This window comes from Protobothrops mucrosquamatus, unplaced genomic scaffold (assembly GCF_001527695.2).
Source record: "Protobothrops mucrosquamatus isolate PMUCROS unplaced genomic scaffold, P.Mucros_1.0 scaffold164, whole genome shotgun sequence".
NCBI lineage: Eukaryota > Metazoa > Chordata > Lepidosauria > Squamata > Viperidae > Protobothrops > Protobothrops mucrosquamatus.
The window spans coordinates 610,903-631,343 of record NW_015386527.1 but is presented as its reverse complement, the minus strand read 5'-3'; the positions used below and the strand labels follow the sequence as shown (position 1 = coordinate 631,343).

General features: G+C 39.7%; 1 long non-coding RNA gene across 1 annotated transcript in view; it reads right to left on the bottom strand.

The window, feature by feature from the left end:
• LOC107285360 overlaps window positions 1–20,052 on the bottom strand; it is a 114,489-nt gene extending 94,437 nt beyond the window's left edge. The window contains exon 1 of the long non-coding RNA XR_001548830.1: window positions 19,940–20,052. This is a non-coding gene — a long non-coding RNA (uncharacterized LOC107285360). The remainder of the gene's footprint in view (window positions 1–19,939) is intronic.
• Window positions 20,053–20,441: the final 389 nt, after the last annotated feature.

Genomic DNA, 20,441 nt, shown 5'->3' with positions numbered 1-20,441 from the left:
CTCACCTACATCGTCCACAAGGGACGACTCGGGGACTCAACTCCTACCTCGGGCAGCTCACCTTTCCCCCTATGCCCAGGGGAAAGGTATCAAGCCGTTTGACAGCTGATGCAGGCTGTCAAAACGGCTTTTACGCAGAAACAGGCGGGAGCAGCAAACAGCTGCGTCCAGCGAAGGCGCCTGCCACCGGAAGTCCAGATCATGTGAAGTGTTAATACCATTTTACAATGCCTTGGTAAGGCCACACTTGGAATACTGCATCCAGTTTTGGTCACCACAATGTAAAAAAGATGTTGAGACTCCAGAAAGAGTACAGAGAAGAACAACAAAGATGATTAGGGGACTGGAGGCTAAAACATATAAGGAACGGTGGCTGGAATTGGGTATGTCTAGTTTAATGAAGAGAAGGATGAGGGGTGACATGATAGCAGTGTTTCAATATCTGAGGCGTTGCCACAAAGAAGAGGGAGTCAAGCTATTCTCCAAAGCACCTGAAGGCAAGATAAGAAGCAATGGATAGAAACTAACCAAAGAGAGAAGCAACCTAGAACTAAGGAGAAACTTCCTGACAGTTAGAACAATTAATCAGTGGAACAACCTGCCTCCAGAAGCTGTGAATGCTTCAACACTGGAAGTCTTTAAGAAGAGACTGGACAGCCATTTGTCTGAAATGGTATAGGGTTTCCTGCCTGAACAGGGACTAGATGACCTCCAAGGTTCCTTTCAACTTCTTCTCCTTTTCCTTCTCCTTCTCCATCATCATCATCATCATCATCATCATCATCATCATCATCATCATCATCATCATCATCATCATCATCATCATCATCATCATCATCATCGTTTGGTACCAAAGAAGGAGCACATTATATGTTTCCCTTAGGTCTGTAAGGGAGCTGTCTCTCAAAATCATATACTTTACTTCACATACTGCTCTGAACTTTCTTGAAAAGACAATATGCATATAAACCAGACCAGTGAAGCCCATAACTTTCCAGATGTTCAAAACAGAATGGAGAACATCTCTCATTACTAGCCATATTGGTTGAGTTGCTGGCAACTATAGCTTAGAAGCACTGGTAGGACTTGGGGTTCTGTACACAAATGTAAGTTATTTATTTATGGGTTCTTCTTACCACAATATGAAGTCATAGAAACAAAAGGCAACCAGATTTCCTTGGCCAATTAACCCAGGAATTGGAACCACAGGTTGCATATGGATCTCAGCAAATTAATTTTGGCCCTGTTCCCCATCTTAAGATTCTACACCACTGAAATCTGCAATGAAATGGGCAAATGTTGAAACACCCAGTTTTGGGTCATTTTATTGTTTTTAAGGGAGGTGGGTGGGAATGGTTTGTCTATCAGAGGTGTTCCTCGCCTCAGAGGTCTGAGAATGGAGGACTTATTTTTTTATCCAGGACAGCAAATGATGACATATTTTTTCATCTCATGCTGTAGGAAGTACTTTAGATAGGAAGTAATTATCAAGTTGGAATTTAGCCAAGTCACTGCATTAACACTTTTTGATAATATTGCATGTCATTCTCTGTTAAAATTCAAGGTTGTATCTAATCTTAAGGCAAATACTATCAGTCAGTTTTTGGGTCTGCCCTTTGAGCATTGTTTTGTATATGATGTACAGTATGCTGGATGTAAGACAGAGAAAGTGAGGCTGAAAGAGAATGGGTGTGTAGGTACAGTTTTTTTTCAGATTTGAAGTTGGAACCTATTACATTTGTTCACAAAATGCTAATTGTGTGAGGAGATAACACTCAAATAATCTCCCCACACAATTAACATTTCATGAACAAATGTATTATATACAAATATAAAACTATTCCAACTTCAACTCTGAAAAAGAACTGTACCTACACACACAGGCTTGAATTTTAACAGAGAATGACATGTGATACTATCATTCTGTACACACAACTCTGTCATAACATCTCACAAGAAAAAAAAACTGGCAACCGTGAAAGAGTTGGCACACAAGTCTCTCCCTAAAATTTGTAGAATTATAATCTTCATGCACTGTATTCATGATTTTACACAATCCAACCTACCATGAAAACCCTACATAAAGCATCTACAATGTAACTCATGAGAACTCAAGCACAGAGTATACAGCCTAAAATGATGTAGTTGTGATGCCATGGTAGTGATATTTAGACCATTTCTACTTAGCATCAAACCCTGCTCTAGACTGAACTAAAATTATGAAATCTACTCTGGGGAAACGAGGGCTGATGTATAAAGAATTCGTACATTTAAAAAAAATGTAGGTCTTGAACTGAACTGTAATAACATCCATATCAATGATTGATCAAGCAGGAGTTTATGCCTAAAAGGTTGGTGCAAAGTTAACTAAGGTGTCATTAAAATTTCTATAAATAAAAATATCTTAAACTTAGTCATTGCAATTCATATCCATCCCTTTCAATAAGGTGAGCAACTTTTCTTCTTCTATGGGCTGCATTCCATTATGGTTCACCTAGTCCAGGGCTTTTCAACCTTTTCACCCATTGTGCCACTTTTAGGATATGGCAACATCCGAGTACCACCAGTCGCCTAGCAAGGTGTCAAAAACTTGATGACCGAAAAAAAGGAAAAAAGTGATAAAGTACAGGGAGTCCTTGACTTACAACAGTTCACTTAGTGACTCTTAGTAGTTACAATGGCACTGAAAAAAGTGCCCCCCCAAGCCACAGCCGAGCAAGACACCTGCCTGCCTGCCCAGCGGCGCTCTTCCTCCTGTTCGAGGTTTCCATTGTTGTGAGCATTTCTGTTGAGGATTGGCAGCGGGGGTGGGGTGGGGGGGTGTTTGGTTTTTATTCTCCCCGTCTGCTGGGTGGTTGCAGCAGGTTTTGGTCACTTCACATGACCCTGGGACACTGTGACCATCGTAAATATGAATCAGTTGCCAAGCATCTGAATGTAAATCACAAGACCCTGGAGATGCTGCAACATTCCAGCTGATCGGCGTTTCTTCTGGGCTCAGCAGAAGTGCCAGGATCAGCGCCGAGCTCCAGCTGGAGCCTGGCGCTGATCCTGGTGCTTCCGCTGAGCCCTGACAGCCCTGCAGCTCCAGCCGTCTCTCACTCAGGCTTGTGCAGTGCTGCCACCGGTTCAGCTCATTCCCCTCCCCCACTACCACTTTTCTAGGGTGGTCGCGTACCACCTGCCAGATGCCAATGTACCACAGGTGGTACCCGTACCACTGGTTGAAAAGCCTTGACCTAGTGAAGTTTCCATGGAATTGATGAGAGGAAATAAAGCAAGCTATTTTAGCAGAGGCAAAACCAGAGGTAGGTTGGGTTACATTATAATTCCATTCTATCTGATATTCTTCCCATCCTCACAATCATGTTCTCTTTATGACATCCACTTGCCTAGAAATGGACAGATCAACATCTGAACCATTTGCGTGTGGACTACTTCTCCAGTCAGCTCCACATGAAATTAAGTCAAGGGCTGCAAATAGCCCATTCATGATTTATGACAAAATTCTTTTGAATGGTTTAGTAATTTTGGAAAATTAGTTTTCCATTGCATAGTGTATGGAATGTGTGGCAGTGCAACCTCTCATTCAATACCTCTCATACACAAAACACATGTTTTTCCATTATAAAAGGTTGTTTATTTTTTTTTAATTTTGCAACTGTCAACGAATTTAAAGAGCAGTTTTGTCTTCTCTCATAATTCCACAAATACCTTTGAGAGTCCAATGATCATGAATCTACTCAATGTTTTTGAAAAAAAAACAACCAACAATACTATGGATTTTAATAAAGGAAGACTATGTTCACTCTACCCTTTTGGAAAAAGCTTTCCAATGTAACTGAAACTTCAAGTTATTTATTTATAACTCCTTTCCCTCAGTGAGGTCAAGTCAATTTACCTGGATGAAGAGGATTCCTTAATATAATCCCCGTAAGAATCCTAAGTAATAGATTGGGCTGAGAGAGGAGGACTTAAGGATCCACGCGTTCAGGTCAAGCATGGGATACAATAAGATCATCTTCCCCTTCCTTCTCGTGGAAATCTAGTTTTGGAGAGTTGATTTTAACAGATTTTGCAAACCACCAAGATTGTAAACAACAACAAAAATTGAATTGTTAGACTCACTAGGATTAATTTGAGAAAAAGACAGACCCGGTCATAATGTTTAAATCCTTTATAAACTCCAGCCATTTAGTTTATACATTTTTAGTTGGCTAAAACAGACTTTCCCAAACTGGTCCCAAGTTTCCAGCTATAATGAACTACAAATCATCTCTAGCTAGTATGCCCATTGAAAGGTGTAGGTAATTTGTGGATAGCAGTCTGATCTGAAAGGTTTTCTCCAGGGTAGAATACAGTATGTTTGAATTTCACCAATTTGAATATATCTTTTAAAAATTATGATTAGTTTTGCTATCGTTTAAAGCTAATGGCCAGTTTATTATGTAAACTTGTGAAGAAATATTTGTTAGCAATTGAGTTATTCAACCAAATATATAGTATACTAAATAACTTTTCAATTGGACATTTTAGAAGCTGGAGATATTTTTTCTTTTTGGAATTAATTACAGTCTCCTCACGAGAATCATCACACAGGGAAAAAACATCAATGACATATTACTTTACTACTGATAAAATGGGTGACATTTTCATTTTCTCTTCAGCAAAATTTTCCAGATACAGAACCATTGCAAATTCCTTGTGAATTTCAAGATTAAATTAACCTTTACACAAGGTCTTTTCTTTTCATAGCTACTCAAAGTTTTAAGTAGTTATTTATATTAATAAAGTACATTGCTAATTCTAACTAAACAAAAAGATATTGATCTTAAATCAGTCTAAACCATCATTCAATTGCTTAGTTCTGGCATTTTCCCATTGTTTCCTGATGGTTCAAGAAGAAACACACAACAACATTCTTGAAATTTAGATTTAGCCCTGAATAAACAGAACAATCAAAATCAATTGCAGTTAAGGACAATTATATACCTTAAGTTCCATTTCAACTTAAAGTAGCATTAAGTCTGAACTTTATATATGCAATGCAATCACTTTTAAGAAGAATTAAATAAATAATTCAGTTCTGAGCAGATCAGCAATATATTAATTTGCATAATATTGAAATTTTACTTCTGTAGCCACTTTTTTGGCCAAGTGTATTTTTAGATTTTTTTTTAATCCTGCCTGTATTATTTTTATAAGTAATTCAAAGGGGAAAACATACCTGAGACTCCTTCCTCCTCCTTTTTTCCCATAACAACTCTGAGAATTAAGTTGAGCTGAAGAGAGTTGACTGGCTCAAAATCACCCAGCTGGTATTCATGACTAAGGTAGGACTAGAACTCATAGTCTCCTGATTTCTAGCCTGGTGCCTTAATCACTACTCGGCCAAACAGCATGACTCAATGCAATCCTGCTTGCAGCATCATACTTTTTTTTTTGTCAGGTTTGTGGCAGTGGTGACCTTACCTTCTTCTTTAAATCAGCCACAGGATAAACCATGCCATGATTAACATTTTCTTAACCAAGACTCTTAACCAAGAATTATGGACTTCCGCTAGCAAACACTCTATGTGGGCTGGACAGGGGAGGAGAGTGAATGAGAATAAAAACATCAAGATAAGAGAGCTAAAATTTTAATAATAACAATAACAATAATAATAACGACAATGACAACAACAACAACAATAATAATAAAGTTGAAAGGGACCTTGGAGGTCATCTAGTCCAACCCCCTGCTCAGGCAGGAAACCCTATACCATTTCAGACAAATGGCTGTCCAGTCTCTTCTTAAAAACTTCCAATATAACCTGATTATTACTCTGTGCGATAATATATTTTTTACAGAGAATGTAGTGATGACTCTAAACAGTCAAGGCCTTTCACAAAAGGACACACATAGAAAAATTAAAAGAATGGATAAATTGCTGAATTAACCATCTTGTTTTACACATGTGATCTTTGTTTTCCTCTAGGACAATGGGGATCTGTCTTCAAAGTGTACAATGCAAAAGACGCTGCTGTTACCAAACCAGTGGATTAAGTCTTGCTCGCTGTGCAGACAAGGCAGCTGAAAACCAAGAATGTTCCCTAAAGGTGAGTGTCATTTTTTAAAAAAAAATTAGATGCCCATCGTGAGAGGATCAGAGAGATATATTCTGTTCAGCATGACAGCAATTAAGTGCTCAGCTAGTAGCATAGAGGACAACTTCAAAGTAACAGTGATATGCCATTCTTGCGTAAAACAAACACTGTGAAATAAAATCATATATTAAGCCATTGGCATCATTATTGTAGGAAAATGAATAGTTTAAAAATGAAAAACATTTGTATGGAGAAACATATGTCAGGGGATTCATAGCTTAATGTTGGTCTATATCCCAGGCTAATAATTCTGTCTTCTGCCCCTCCTCTTTTGTTTGGTCTGTTTCTTTTAAATAATTTAAATCCCTCTAGCTGTGTGTTCCATTTGTGGGTTTCATCCCACCATGTTTCCGTAATGGCAACAATATCATATTTGCCCTCATTTACCTGAATTTCTAGTTCACCCTGTTTACTGTTCATACTCTGTGATTGGTGTATAGACATTTGAGTCCTTTATGACTGACCCTGTGTTTACTTTCTACATAACCTGTGTGGTGCCTGAGTTTCCCTATTTTCTTACCACCTGTTTGGTTAGTGCACTTTGTGTGGCACTCACTATTAAAAGCTTGATTTTGCTTCAGCAAGGTTGATATTCTTGTCCACACACATATCTATGTTACATGCACCAATAACCCTATAATTTTTAGATTGTCAGGGACAGGGATATTCTGTATCAATTAACTCACTGTCCCGCTTTAGTTTAAATATTCCTCCAGAAAATCTGTGAATTTATTGCCAAGTAACTCAGTCCCTTTCTTGGATGGATGTAAACCATCTTTTTTGTACATTTTTTCATTGGACCAGCTACAGACATAATAAACCTTTCAGACTTTAATTTCACTGGGAGGTATTGTTTTCCTCTGAAATACTAAGTCCTGGAGCATCATCCGATAATGTTATTCAAATAAGGATGGTTGCAAAGAAAATCTCAAAGATTAGTAGCTAAAGAGATAACTATAGAGATCCAACTCCAACTGATCGGTTTCATGTAGAATTACAAACTATAACCTATTAATACTTATAATTTATAGATACTCACACATATAGCTCTGCATAAAACAAAGATACAAAAGAGAAATCAGTGCTAAAGGAGATGTTCTCTAAAAGCTAGAGCTCTCCAGAGGGGAAATGAAGACTTTACTTTCTGTGCTATTTATATTCATATGGTTTTGGAACATCTGCTTTCATTATTAGCTAGTTAACATTTTATAATTCTGTAGCACTTGCCATCGTGTGCATTTTTATAAATGCATTGGTTCTAATCAAATCACAAAATAAATCACAACATAATATTCTTTGAAGGAGAAACATTTGACTTTGGAAAGACTTACAATTTTTCGAACTCCCTAAGGCAATTTCTCTACCTATTTCATTAAAAAAACTAGAGAAAAAATAGGCTGAATAATCACATTTCTTCATAAGAGAAGTGGGGAAATATTCAACCTTCAGATGACACTGACTAGGAATGAAGGATAACAGAACTAAAAAGTCAGCATTTGGAAAGCCAAATGCTTAGATCTGGCTGAGTGATATCTTTCATATATGTCAATGTTAGTTTTTTTCTTTCCAACTATTTCCAATTCCATATCGAATAAGATTTGATGAGGTGGACAAGGATCCTCTTATAATATCAAATGTATCCAGCATGAAAATTTATGGATTATGTTATGAATATCTTCAAAATGTACATTCAGGACCACTATATTCCTTTCCATAGAGCCAACCAATTTTTTTTTAATTGACCGATTTCCTGGCTATGCAGCGACCAGTTCTTTTGATACTTTTGAGGCTTGCAAATTTCTTTCTCAAATACTCAGGATGAGGAAAAGAGAGAACACTGAGATAGCCAATGACCATAAAGCACCATTAGATCACTTGTATTATCCGAACAATTCAATTCTGATTGTCAGCTTCTGAAAATAATTAGGTATAATCAGTTGTTCTTGTGTTTGATTTTGATAATTTCAGGAATCCAGAAAAGCTTTTTATTTCATCCATATTACATAAAGTAGATTCAACATTCCTGCTGAGATAATTTTGCTCTTTTTTATGACTTGAGATGCTTACCATACATAATAAACATGACCTAGATTAGAAGATGAAACAAATGACTTCCTAATTCTGTTTTCCTCCAAATAACTTCTGGACCATGTGTTCCTTAGTTCTTGCTCAACCTTCTATCCAGTCAAGTCTTAACTGTCAATCAGAGTTATATTACTTTTTTGAAATTTAAAATTACCAGTAGAATAATGCTCAGCACACATCTATTTAAGAAATAAACCTTAGGAGTCAGGTCAAAAACCAACTCAAATCTTTCTGTCTCTTTTTCTAGAATTCACTAAACCATACCTTCCATTTATCTGGTATGAACACATAGATGAAAAGATGTGCCTTATCTTTTTTAACAAGTACTTTATATATTTTAGACACAATGTCCACAACTTAAAAGTTTTCCATAGAAAAAGAGGTATTACCCTAATCTGAACCATATGGCTCTTCTCCGATCCCTTGTATATAAAGGTAGTCCTTGCCCTACAACCATTTGCTTAGTGACCATCACAACACTGAAAAAAGTGTCTTACATGAGGTCTTCACACTTAATAATACAGTAGTTGCAGAATCCCCTTGGTCATGAGAACAAAATTTGGGGGCCAGCATATATTTGCAACGGTTGCAATGTCCTGGGGTCATTTCCCAGCCAGTTTCTGGCAATCAAAATCAAGAGGAGAAGTTAAAATTCTTTAACAACTGCATGATTTACTTAACAGCTCAGTGATTCGCTGATCAGAAACAAGTCATTTAACAATAGCCTTGCCTAGCAACAGAAATTCAAATCCCAATTATGGTTGTAAGTTGAGGACTGTATGTTCTACTTCAGTTACTCCCTCCCTACGTTCAGTTCTTTCTCTGATCAGGGTTTCTAGTCCTGAAATCCTATTCTGCTAGTCTGGTGTTGAAAAATGCATTTTCTGCTTACAATACTACGTTGTAGCAGGCGGGCTGTATCAGAAACTTTCTCAAACATTGACAACTGGCGTGACCTTTTTCCTCTCGTATCCCAAACAAGACCACACCCAATGCAAGTCAAGAAGTGATCACATTAATGAAACTTGCTAAAACATTCCTTTAAGCAATTCTGCTGCAAGCTGCTACACATGCTCTTCAAACATTCTGTTCACATGAATAATTAAGTGATCCCATTTTGGAGAGCAGACAGGTACATCTTACATCTTTGCATGAAAAGTTTTATTTTGGCATACTACAGTATTTATTACAAATGGAATGAACAGTCCTGATGTTGTTTTTAAAAGGCACAGTATCTCAATGCTGCTTCATTTTTTCAATACAATTCACTCCCAATTCTAGCTGAGAGTTCCATATGCAGTGTATGAAGTTTTAGAGTCTATATTGAATGGGAATCTGAGTTTTACAGATTTGGAAGGGATCTTGGAGGTCTTCTAGTCCAATCTCTTGCTCAAGCAGGAAACCCTATTCCATTTCAGACAAATGGCTGTGCAATCATTTCTTAAAACTCTCCAGTGTTGGATCACCTACAACTTCTGGAAGAAACTCCTTCCACTGATTAATTGCTCTAACTGTCAGGAAATTTCTCCTTAGTTCTAGGTTGCTTCTCTCCTTGAGTCTATCCATTGTTTCTTGTCCTGCCTTCAGATGCTTTGGAAAATAGATTGCCCCCCCTCTTCTTTGTGGGAGCCCCTCAAATATTGAAACACTAATATCATGTCACCCACCGTCCTTCTCTTCATTAAACTAGACATATCCAATTCCTACAACTGTTCTTCATATGTTTTAGCCTCCAGTCCCCTGATCATCTTTGTTGCTCTTCTCTGCACTCTTTCAAGATTATGGTATGTTTGTTGGAAGTAATTGGAAGGCTTCTGGATACAAAGGAATATATTTTGTACCTGAATTAAAAGGTGAATATTATTCCAAAAGCCCAATATGGTCAAAGAGAAAAGCAAATCATGTTCATGAACTGGGTATCATGAAAAATGGGCAAAATTAGCCTGCCTGAGTCCCTAAAGGCTTATGTATAGGCTACCAACTAATGTCTGATTATTTGAGAAGGCAATTCTCACAATCCCTAGCCACTGCTTTCTGGAAGTTATAGAGTTATACTGTAATTCCAAAACTTGGCAGGCATTAGTTTGCACATACCATACTTGATTAAGAAATGTGACAAAAATAATACAGGACATTTGTCTCTTTTACGTTAAAGTAATAAAGGGCAAACAATACTATGCTCTGCTCTTCCAATTGCAATTAAATGATCAAGTACAGGATGAGAAAGGGAAGGTTTTAGGATTGAGGAAGAAAAGGATGTCCTTTATGCTTTGACTCTTGCAGAAACCTTCACACCTAGTAAAATACAAGAAAAATATCAGATGAAGGAAGAGATGTTGGCGAAATAGAGCCAGATGGAGATTATTAGCATACTTGCTTGGTATTCCAAAAGAGCCCTGAAACTGAAACTGAACCAAACAAGAAGCCAACACAATAATGAACAGAATATTTGTGACTGTTGGTTAATCTTATTTGCAACTGTTTGGTTGGCTAGTTTCATAATATTTCACTGCTGCAGATCACATTGGAAAATATAAAAATCATAACTTTTGAGGCTGTACATACAAAAGGAAGCAGCAAGTGAAATGGAAATAATTGGCCCAATTTTTTTGGGAGAAAACAGCATTAAACTTAAACGCACACAGAATCTGGACTTCAATGATAATTTAAAAATAAAGCAATCATATGAACCTCACTGAAGGATTAATCACTTGATTTGTCTAGTAGGTGATGGTTTCTGCTTGCCTGATGACAACAATAATTTATTGTTGCCACATTGTAATTTTTGTACATTATTTACAATGAGTTGTATATTAAAAAAATGTGCGATTGAAAATGGCCAACAAAGCAATTTTAAATAAGTCAACATGTTTTCAATCTAGTGCTTTAGCTGTCCAAACCATTGTTTGAAAGATAACACATTCCAGATAGCAAACATATTTCAAGTATGGAAAGGGCTACGTACACAGTAGTGCAGGTATCAGGCAAAGAAAGAAAGTGTAAAATAGAACTTTTTTCTGTTTACAGAGTAGATGTGTTATATTCAGCACATGTAGTCCTACAATCATTTATTGGGGATAAGTCAACTGTACTGAGTAGTCCTCATTTTAGTAAATATAACTTTTGAATACAACCTTCTCTAGAGGTTGTCCCTTTGATACAATTATGTTTATTGTTCTTGACTGATAAGTCTGGTACAGTATCTCTGTAGAACATGGATTTAATGATCAAATTCAAATAATACATAAAACCTTCACAAACTTATCTAATTCATGAATGAATTTTAGAAACAATCACTGTCACAAATCACCACTTGTCCACATTTTTACTCGCAAGGTAATTAAATAGTTTATTCTGTAAAATTCCTAAGTGAAAGTGAGCAGTTAAAATCTAGTCTGCCCATTTATGAATTATGTTACATTAAACAAGTATTTCTATTCACTAAAATCTATCTGTGTCTCACTAGTAAACATGGAGACTGAAATATCATTTATTAGAAAATAACTAATAACTAAGCAAGAGAAATACCATGACTGACAGCTTAAGAGAAAAAAATTATTCAATTAGTTGGAGGCAACTGCAATAAAACCATCTGAGGGAAAGAATAAACATCCTGGTTTTTCAACTTACTCAAAGGTAAATACCAGCCTTAAAACCACCAAGGTTATTATCTGACATGGTATAGTCAGATTCCACTTGCCAGCTACTTAGTAAAGCAAAGTATAAGGCAACAATAGAGGCATTGGAGTGTGTGGGTGTGTGAAACAATGCCAGATGGTGGCCCTGTGATAAAAGTCCTTAAAATTCATTGTGTGTGCAATGACTTTTAAAAAAGGACGGGACTTTCATTGCAGAACTGGTATCTTGTCCTTTTTCTGAACAACCCCCCCCCCCGCCGATACTCTTGTTGCTGCCTTCCATACTGTTTTAACAAGTAGTTAGCACAGCAGGTATTTTTAGCTAGAAGACTGCAAAGAAGAGACAAGCCCCCTCCATTCACTATTGTCCTTGGGGCCAGAATGATGGCCAAAGCCGTGGTCATACTCTGATTCCCAATCCCCAACTATTTGAAGCTATACAAAGCTGTATGCCACATACAGCTTTATCTTGCAGGTATGTAAGCAGTGACATTAAGAGACCAACTGGCAAAGAGAATCAAACTTTTTATCATTATTTCAGAGTGGACTTCAGCAGCTTTTTTTATCCTGATAATTGCTTTTAGTCCACCCTCTCAATCATGTAACTGTGGTTCTAAGGTGTTGTTCTCGTGCATTCCAAAAGATGTTGTAATTTTCTTGTCTACAGCTGATTGACAGCTGGATAATAGCTTAATATACCCTGTGCATCTGGAGCCTTTCAGTTATGCTGAATTGCAACTCCCAGCATTTCCAGTCCACACTACCCATCGTAAATCTCAAATATGATGGGTTGGGAGGCTATATTACCCTGACAAATTACAATCACACTGACAGGCTCTCTTTTTCCTTCTGTCATTCTCTTCTATAATTCTTGCAAGTTCTTAACACAAGGCATAACCTCGCCTTTTGTGCCTGCAGTTGCACAAGACATTTGATTGTGTCTTAACATTTTTTTGAAAAATAAAGCAAACCTTGCAAAGAGTGTAGAACTTTGGGAGGTAACTATAATGTTGATCTCAGTAGATTATCTGAGAAGAGATTGTACTCAGCACCCGCTGATATAACATTTATTCGTATAATCATGAATATACAGTTCATAAGGAGAATAATATATACCTTTCATGTGCCCAGAGCATCATGTTGTGATGCATGCTATTTGGTCTGTGCTCCTTACTTTGTCTTGTCAATGGGAACAGCAGGATAAATCATGAAAAAACATTATTTAGTTGATTAGTATAATATGCAGACTGGCATCTCTGGTTTATTCCCTCCTAAAGCAAGTTAAGACTTGGAAAAGAGTTGGAAGCCAAAAACAAACCATAACTCCTAACTCTAGCCACAATTCTTGATATGTTTATGTAGCCACTTTTACAGGATCAAGAAATCAAGCATCATTGATCAAGCTTAGCATGACATATCAATGTGACTAGTGGTTTAGTTTGAGTCTTGCAATGCCAAGAAATTTTTTTTAGAGTGATATTCAGGCATGGTTAGAAGAAAATATATTTATGTTGTTGTATTACTCAGGTAATAGATGAAGCAAGCTTCTGAAATAATACTCTGTGTTAAGGAATTATGGCCAGGAATAGGGCTACAAGTCACTTTGTGTGCCAGATCTATAGTATTAATGCTCATTTTTTATTAATGATCTCATCCCCATTCTTCCAAATATTATTCAAATGCTTTTACTGATGATTGTTAAGCCAGCTCTTTAGAATGAAATAATGGGAGTTCTGATAGACCATCATTTACCATTTTGAAGCCATTTTAAAATGGCCATTTTGAAAATTGAATAACAGAATTCATGGTCAAGAATAGCATGCTTTATTAGCCCATTATTTTCAAAGAAACACAATATTTCGCCACAGCTATCTGCCAGATACTATTTAAGCCAATAATGCATATTTCTCCACCTCAAAAGTTGTGTGCAGAGAGTTTACAATAGTCTTCCAGCTTATTTCAGATGACTACTTTAGGACACTTCTATCATTACTAGCTAGGTCTAATGGAATTTTAAAATGGGAAGTAATAAAGATAAGTCAGCTTTCAGATATGCCAGCAATGTAATTAAATTAGAAGTCTTCAAAACTTTAGCTACTGTGCTTTTTTTTTTTGAGCAGAAAAACAAGCATGTAAATGGGCCATACAGACTTCAGTCAGAAGTGAGGCTGTGTATCTTTTGATTCCTCAATTAATTTCTTTTGAAAACTAGACTTCAGCAAGAAGACCTTGAATTGCTTCAATAAAAAAAAAATTACATCCCGAAGGCAACATGATTCTTTCAGCTGAAGCAAAGAAGAAATGTAATTTGCTTTGAAGAAGGAATTCATGTTGCCTCAAAACATGAATCAGGTGTGTCATTTATCAAAGTTCGAAGAGACTTCTGAATGGGTGTTGTGCTTCAGTGTAAACTGCTTTGGGCTCTGATATGGGCCATGCTGGAGAGGGCAGAAGGATGTGTTCTCCAAAATGGCTCATCAAAAGTTGAAGTGATCCATACCATAGGACAGGGGTCTCCAAACTTGGCAACTTTAAGACTTGTCAACTTCAAACTCCCAAAATTCCCCAGCCAGTCTTAAAGTTGCCAGGTTTGGAGACCCCTGAGCAGGCAATGAGCAGCACATCCTCCGTTGCACCTCTCAAACGAGGAGGGGAATGACATACCATGTTTTCCCCAAAATAAGACCAGGTCTTACATTTTTTTTGGAACCAAAAATGCATTAGGGCTTATTTACAGGGAATATCTTATTTTTGGGGGGTTGGAGCTGCCCCAGGCACCCCAACACCTGGTTACCTCAGGGCCCCCAAATCCAGGCCACTCTCCACTCGGTGACCTCCCTCGGCCTCTTCCCTTTCACTCCCTCCCGAGCCGGACTGCCAGCTATGGAGGATGGATCTTACCCGGTCCCTCCTCCACCATGTCAGAACTGCGTCTGCCGCTGGAGGGACTTTCTTCCGTCCCTGCCACCCTTACTTCGCCCTGCAGATCACCTGCCCGGCGGCAGCTGCCTCTTCCTTCTCCATCAACTCTCTCATGGCTTGCGCCATGACTGGGGGTGCAAGCCTCCCCTGCCACCTCCCTCCAGCAGCCCTGGTATCCCTCCGCCAGCCCTCTGTCACTGCCACACTTTGTTGCATCGGCCCATGTCTCCCTTCTCCGTTCTGGAAATGGTAGCCCTGTTTTCTGCCACTTTCTTCCTAGCAGAAGGGAGACGCTTCGTATGGAAGGACGCTATGGTAAGCTCTGGGAAAACTACGCCAGCTGGAGCTGGTTAGGAAGACCAGGCTCCCCTTCCCCAATGCAGAACCATCGGGGAAGGAGAGCCTGGCCTTCCTCGCCCAGCTCCAGCTGGCATAATTTTTCCTGGAGCTCAGCGTCCTTCCATACAAAGTGTCCTTTCTTTCCTCCCTTCTGCCAGGAGGAAAGCGGCAGAAAACAGGTCTGCCATTTCCAGAATGGAGAAGGGAGACGCAGGCCGATGCAGGGCAGAAAGAAAGTGCAGTCCAGCGATTGCTGTGTGGAGGAAGGAAGGAAAGAAGACTTAAGGAAGTTACCATATGCCGCCTTTCTCCCTTTCCCAGCTTGGATGGAGGCAGCCCACATGGGCTTCTGCTTTGTGCAAGCGGGTGTGACCCTGGCGCCTAAACTCCTCAGGGCCATTTGAGAAGTTTTGTTCCTGGTTGGTAGTGGGTGAAACCGACCACCCTGCAGCAGTTTTCCACCTCTTCCTCTTCCTCAGGTGGCTTACTCTGCCCCCCCCCCTTTACTTTTAGCATCCAGGGAAGGCCATGCCTTTATGTGTCCTTAAGACACTCTTCAGGCTCTATCCTAACCTCCGGAGACCCATGTTTTCTGGTGTAAAAACTTCAGTTAGCCCCACAGCAAAAGCCGCCCCTCCCCTTTCTCCTTGGTGGTGGCGATGGAGGGCTGGCGGAGGGATACCAGGGCTGGTGAAGGGATACCAGGGCTGGTGAAGGGAAGCAGCAGGGGAGGCTTGTGCCCCCAGTCATGGTGCAAGCCATGGGAGAGTTGTTGGATGAGAAGGAGGAGGCAAGAGATCTGTGGGGTGAAGTGGGGTTGGCGGGGACCGAAGAAAGCCCCTCCAGCAGCAGACGTGGCTGTTGTGCAGCAGCGGCAGAGCCTTTTGCCGTCACTCTCCCCTGGCTCCAAAATGGTGGAGGGGGACAGGATAAGGCCCATCCTACATAGCATGGCAGTTCAGCTCGGGAGGTAAGTGGGTGCAGGGTATATGGGGCAGCTCCACCTCCTAACCCCACCCTAGCTTAATTTTGACACGTGCGCCTCATCCCACTTCTTGCAATGATGGCGGAGTCTTAACTAGGGCTTATTTTTGGATAGGGCTTATATTAGGCAGATGCGTAAAAATCAGGCTAGGTCTTATTTTCGGGATAGGTTTTATTTTTGGGGAAACATGGTACAGTATCCCCTTTAGTAGCTATCAAAAAATCTGTGAAGTGAAGCAACACATTTGTTCTCTTTTACTTTTAGAAGCAATATCATGATGTTGGTTTGAAAATCAGCCCTAGAAGTTGCTCTGGTCAAACTATCGTTGAAAAGAAGCACTGCTCCAAAGGTTGATACAGCCCTAGGGAAAATTACTTCAGTTGTTGTACCCCACTTTCAAGGCACTTTTGAATATGTTTAGATGTCAGGTTTTGAGCTCACTGCAACTTTGAAAGTGGAAGAGAGCACTGATGTTATCTCTCTCCATCATTGTGCAGCAAACTTCCTGATCTAAAACATCTTGTATTGAGTTCCCTGGAATTTTATAATTTTCCCTTGGAATTAAATAAAACACAGAAAGTTCAAGAGGTTGCAGACTCCAGGACAGATATTTGTGTAATGAAACAAAACAGTGTGATAAAAAGACACAAAGATGCAACAATTTCTCACTGAGTGCTGGCCTCGTGGGCATTTTCTTCTCTTGTGGGAACGCGAAAGAAAGAAAAACATTTGCTTATCTATCAAAAGGAAATAGATTGCAAAAGCAGGTCATTTTTCATAGTTGATTATTCAATTATTATTATAGCTATTTATACAACACCACCTGTCAATAGGATGCTTTACAAAAAATAGAGATTTATAATCCAAACATGGCAGCATAATTTGATAGGAAAATAAGTGTTTGTTTTGGCCATAAATTCTTTGGTTTAGTTATTATTTGATGATCTGAACTTTTTTTCTTATTCTAGTGTATTTGGAATAGCAATTCACTTTCATTTCTCTGATGGATGGTATTTCAGATATTTAAAAATGATCAGACTGAATGTAGTAGCAATAAAATAATGAATTAAAAAAGTACGTTTGGGCCAGATGTATAATTGTACAGGTGATCTTCTCTACAATGAAATCCTCTATAAGTCTACTTAGAAATAACTGTCATTGAGATCAGCCAGAGATTGTCCTAGTTAAATAGTTATTAGACCACTGTATTCATCTGACATATATTGTAGCATAAGTGATACTTTCAATGTGATTGTGTTTAATCTTAATCAGCTCTGCAATTTCTTCCTCTCTCCAATGTATAGCCAATTTTTCCATTCATCAAGACAGCAGGTGTTTTAAATGTGCAAAATTAGAAGATAAAACATGTGAGATGGCTATCAATTGTTTCATGTTATAGTTTATTTTTTGTAAAAAAAAAAATTCCAAACATAACATGCCTATAGAATGAAAGTTCTTTTTTTTTTTTAATGCCTATACCAGGCCCCTCTTCATGCTTAAGGTAAACTTTATTGTAGGGCCATGAATTTTGGACTGAAGAAATCTAGATAACCACAAATTGGCCACAAAGAGTTAATTTTTTTCTGTATCTCTTGGCATCTGTCTATATTTGACTTTATTTTGGCAGTTCAGTTAATGATTTTTATAAAAATCCTAATTGACACACACCTGTAAATCAGACTCCTGGGGGAAAAAAGGAGTTTAAACAATTAAATCACTAAACAACAGAAACTATTTTCAGCTGTGGTATAAATTGGATTCTTTTGTTCTCCCTCTAATTGTTAATGTTTAATTGTTAACAATTAACATTGATAGGGAAGACATCAAAGTGATAGTTTCTGCATTTTGGAATCATCCAAAATAATAAAGGAACAATCGGATAAAAAATATTCCACAGACTAATACTTGGTAGAACAACTATGAAGATCTTGTGTCTATTTGCCAGTAAGCAGATTGGTACCTGCAACACAGGTGTGTTTTGGAAAAGCCAACTTACTGCTAAGTTTATACCAGCAGAAATTTGCAAACTAGTCATAAAGGTCGGTCAGTGCACTGAAGGGCCTGCAAGTTAATGCACTACAGGTTTAAGATTCTTTGCTTTCACTGCCACATTGGCTAAAGATGATAGCAGGAACTCCTAGAGAAAGTTACTGAGTTAGAAGTATTACTAAGTTGTTTTCTTTTGAGAACAGGAAGATGTAACTCCAAAGCAAAGCAAAAAAGATCTTGTAGCAATGGTGTTTAATTGCATGGCACCTGTCAAAACATTTTTTTCTGTTTGATGAAATTTGGCTGAAGATTATTTCCAGCTTTTTTCACAAAATCACGAAATGCCAACTTTGCAAGCAAACACACGTTCTTCTAATGATGCCATTTGAGTAAGAAGAAATCTCAACAGGCTGGCACAAAGTTTATATTCATTGATTCATTCATTGATTCATTCATTCATTGATTCATTCATTCATTCATTCATTCATTCAACCAACTCAGTTACAAGACTCTCCATTAATTGACCGCAATCAGCAGCCAAAAGGGATCAGGGCCACGTCCTCCCTGTCCAGCTTCTGAATTCTCTTTTCTTCTTCAGGACAAAATTTTATTTACATTGTTATAGCCCCTTACTGTTAGAGGAGAATGGGAACTGAAATTCAACTTGGCCCATAGGAAAAGCCTTGCTCAGCTTCATCCACCATATAGTGAACTTACCTGGAAGGCCTTTCCAGCTAAAGTTCTTTACTAACCATCTCAAGACAAGAGGTCATACTGCCAGCACGCACAAGGTACCCAAACATTCTTGAATTAATCCATTTTTAGGCGTCTGCACAATACACCGAGCCATAAGTTAATGCAAACAGCTGGATTTTCACAAAATGCTATCCCCCTATACATTTGATGACAGCACCAATCAAGTTTAGCATATGTGAATGCGGCATTGAGCCATTCGCTGACCTGGTTTGGTGTTGCAAGTGAATGCAACCATGATGTTTCATATCACTGTACTCCAACCATGGCCAAGTTACCGGAGAGTAGCTGTGGAGTGAGATGAGGAGGGAGGGGATGCCACAGTCCCATGCCCCAAAGGATACACAGAACAGCAAAGTACCACCCTTTCTTGCACCTTTAGGCCAAGAGGGAAAGAGACAATAAACTTGCCTTCTCTGCCTATGACTGTTTCAGTAACGGACTACACAACGGGGAAGCCTTCCTCCCCGTTTCAGCAAGCCAGATCACAATATTGAGATATACGATGTCTCGCGTGGGAGACTGATGAATCCGAGATTAATCCCAGTAATGTCAACGCTGCAGCCAGATGTTCAGCAGCCTGTCACAATCCACCTTCCCTCCTCCTCCCCCCCCCCCGCAGCTTTGTTGCCTCCCTCCTTCCCTCCACCTCCTTCCCTAAAGCCTCGGGCAACTCCCACCGAGGAGGCAACAACCCTGGGACAAAAAAATCGAGAAAGGTTGTCGGAACGCACCCAAGATGTTCCCGCGTGCTGGCGGGCTTGCTTTTGCCTCCCCCTTTTTTTCCCCTTTCGGTTGGGCCTCGCTTGCTCCGGGGGGATCTTCAGCATCCACCAGCCAAAGCAGAGAAGCAGGAGAGCGGGGGTGGAGACCGAGGGGACTCCCCTCCACGCAGCTCAGCCACACAATGAAGGGAATCTCGAAGGAAGGAAGGAGGAAGGAAGAGAGAGAGAGAAGGAAGGAAGGAAGGAAGGGGGAGAAGGAGAGAGCGAGAGAGAGCGAGAGAGAGAGCGAGAGAGAAAAGGCGGCCTTTGGGAAGTGGAAGGTCAGGGGAGCTTGGCGGGTCAGGTTTGGAGCCTACCGGAAGAAATGAGGCCGAGGGGCGATCTCCCGACGATCGGCTCCCCGCAACTTGCCCGGCGTTGCCGATCAATAGCGTAAATGTTGTCAGTCAGAGGAAGCCACTTCTTCCTTTTCCCCCCACGCCTCTCGAAGCGTGACCTGCCTTGCCTCGTCAGTCCAGAAAGAGAGAGACAGAGAGAGAGATTTGTTCTCCTTGGCCGCGCAGGTGAGAGGCGCTTTGTGATCCAAAAGATCCCCGCGGGAGCGCCTGCTTGCAGCTGCTGGCCCGTCACAATGACAGATGTCCTCGCTTGCCGCCACTAGCCCGCGTTTAGAGAGAGAGAGAGGTGGGCTCGGGGGGCTGCTCCTTCCAGAACACGGGGAGCTGCTCTCGGCCACGCGATTCCCGGCAGCGTTTCCCCCGCTCTTTCCCTCTCCCGAAGCACCTTCGCGCCGAACCCGGGGTGTGCGGAGCTCTTGGAGCACCGAGGGGTGGGTGGGGCTCCTGCAGACGATTCCAG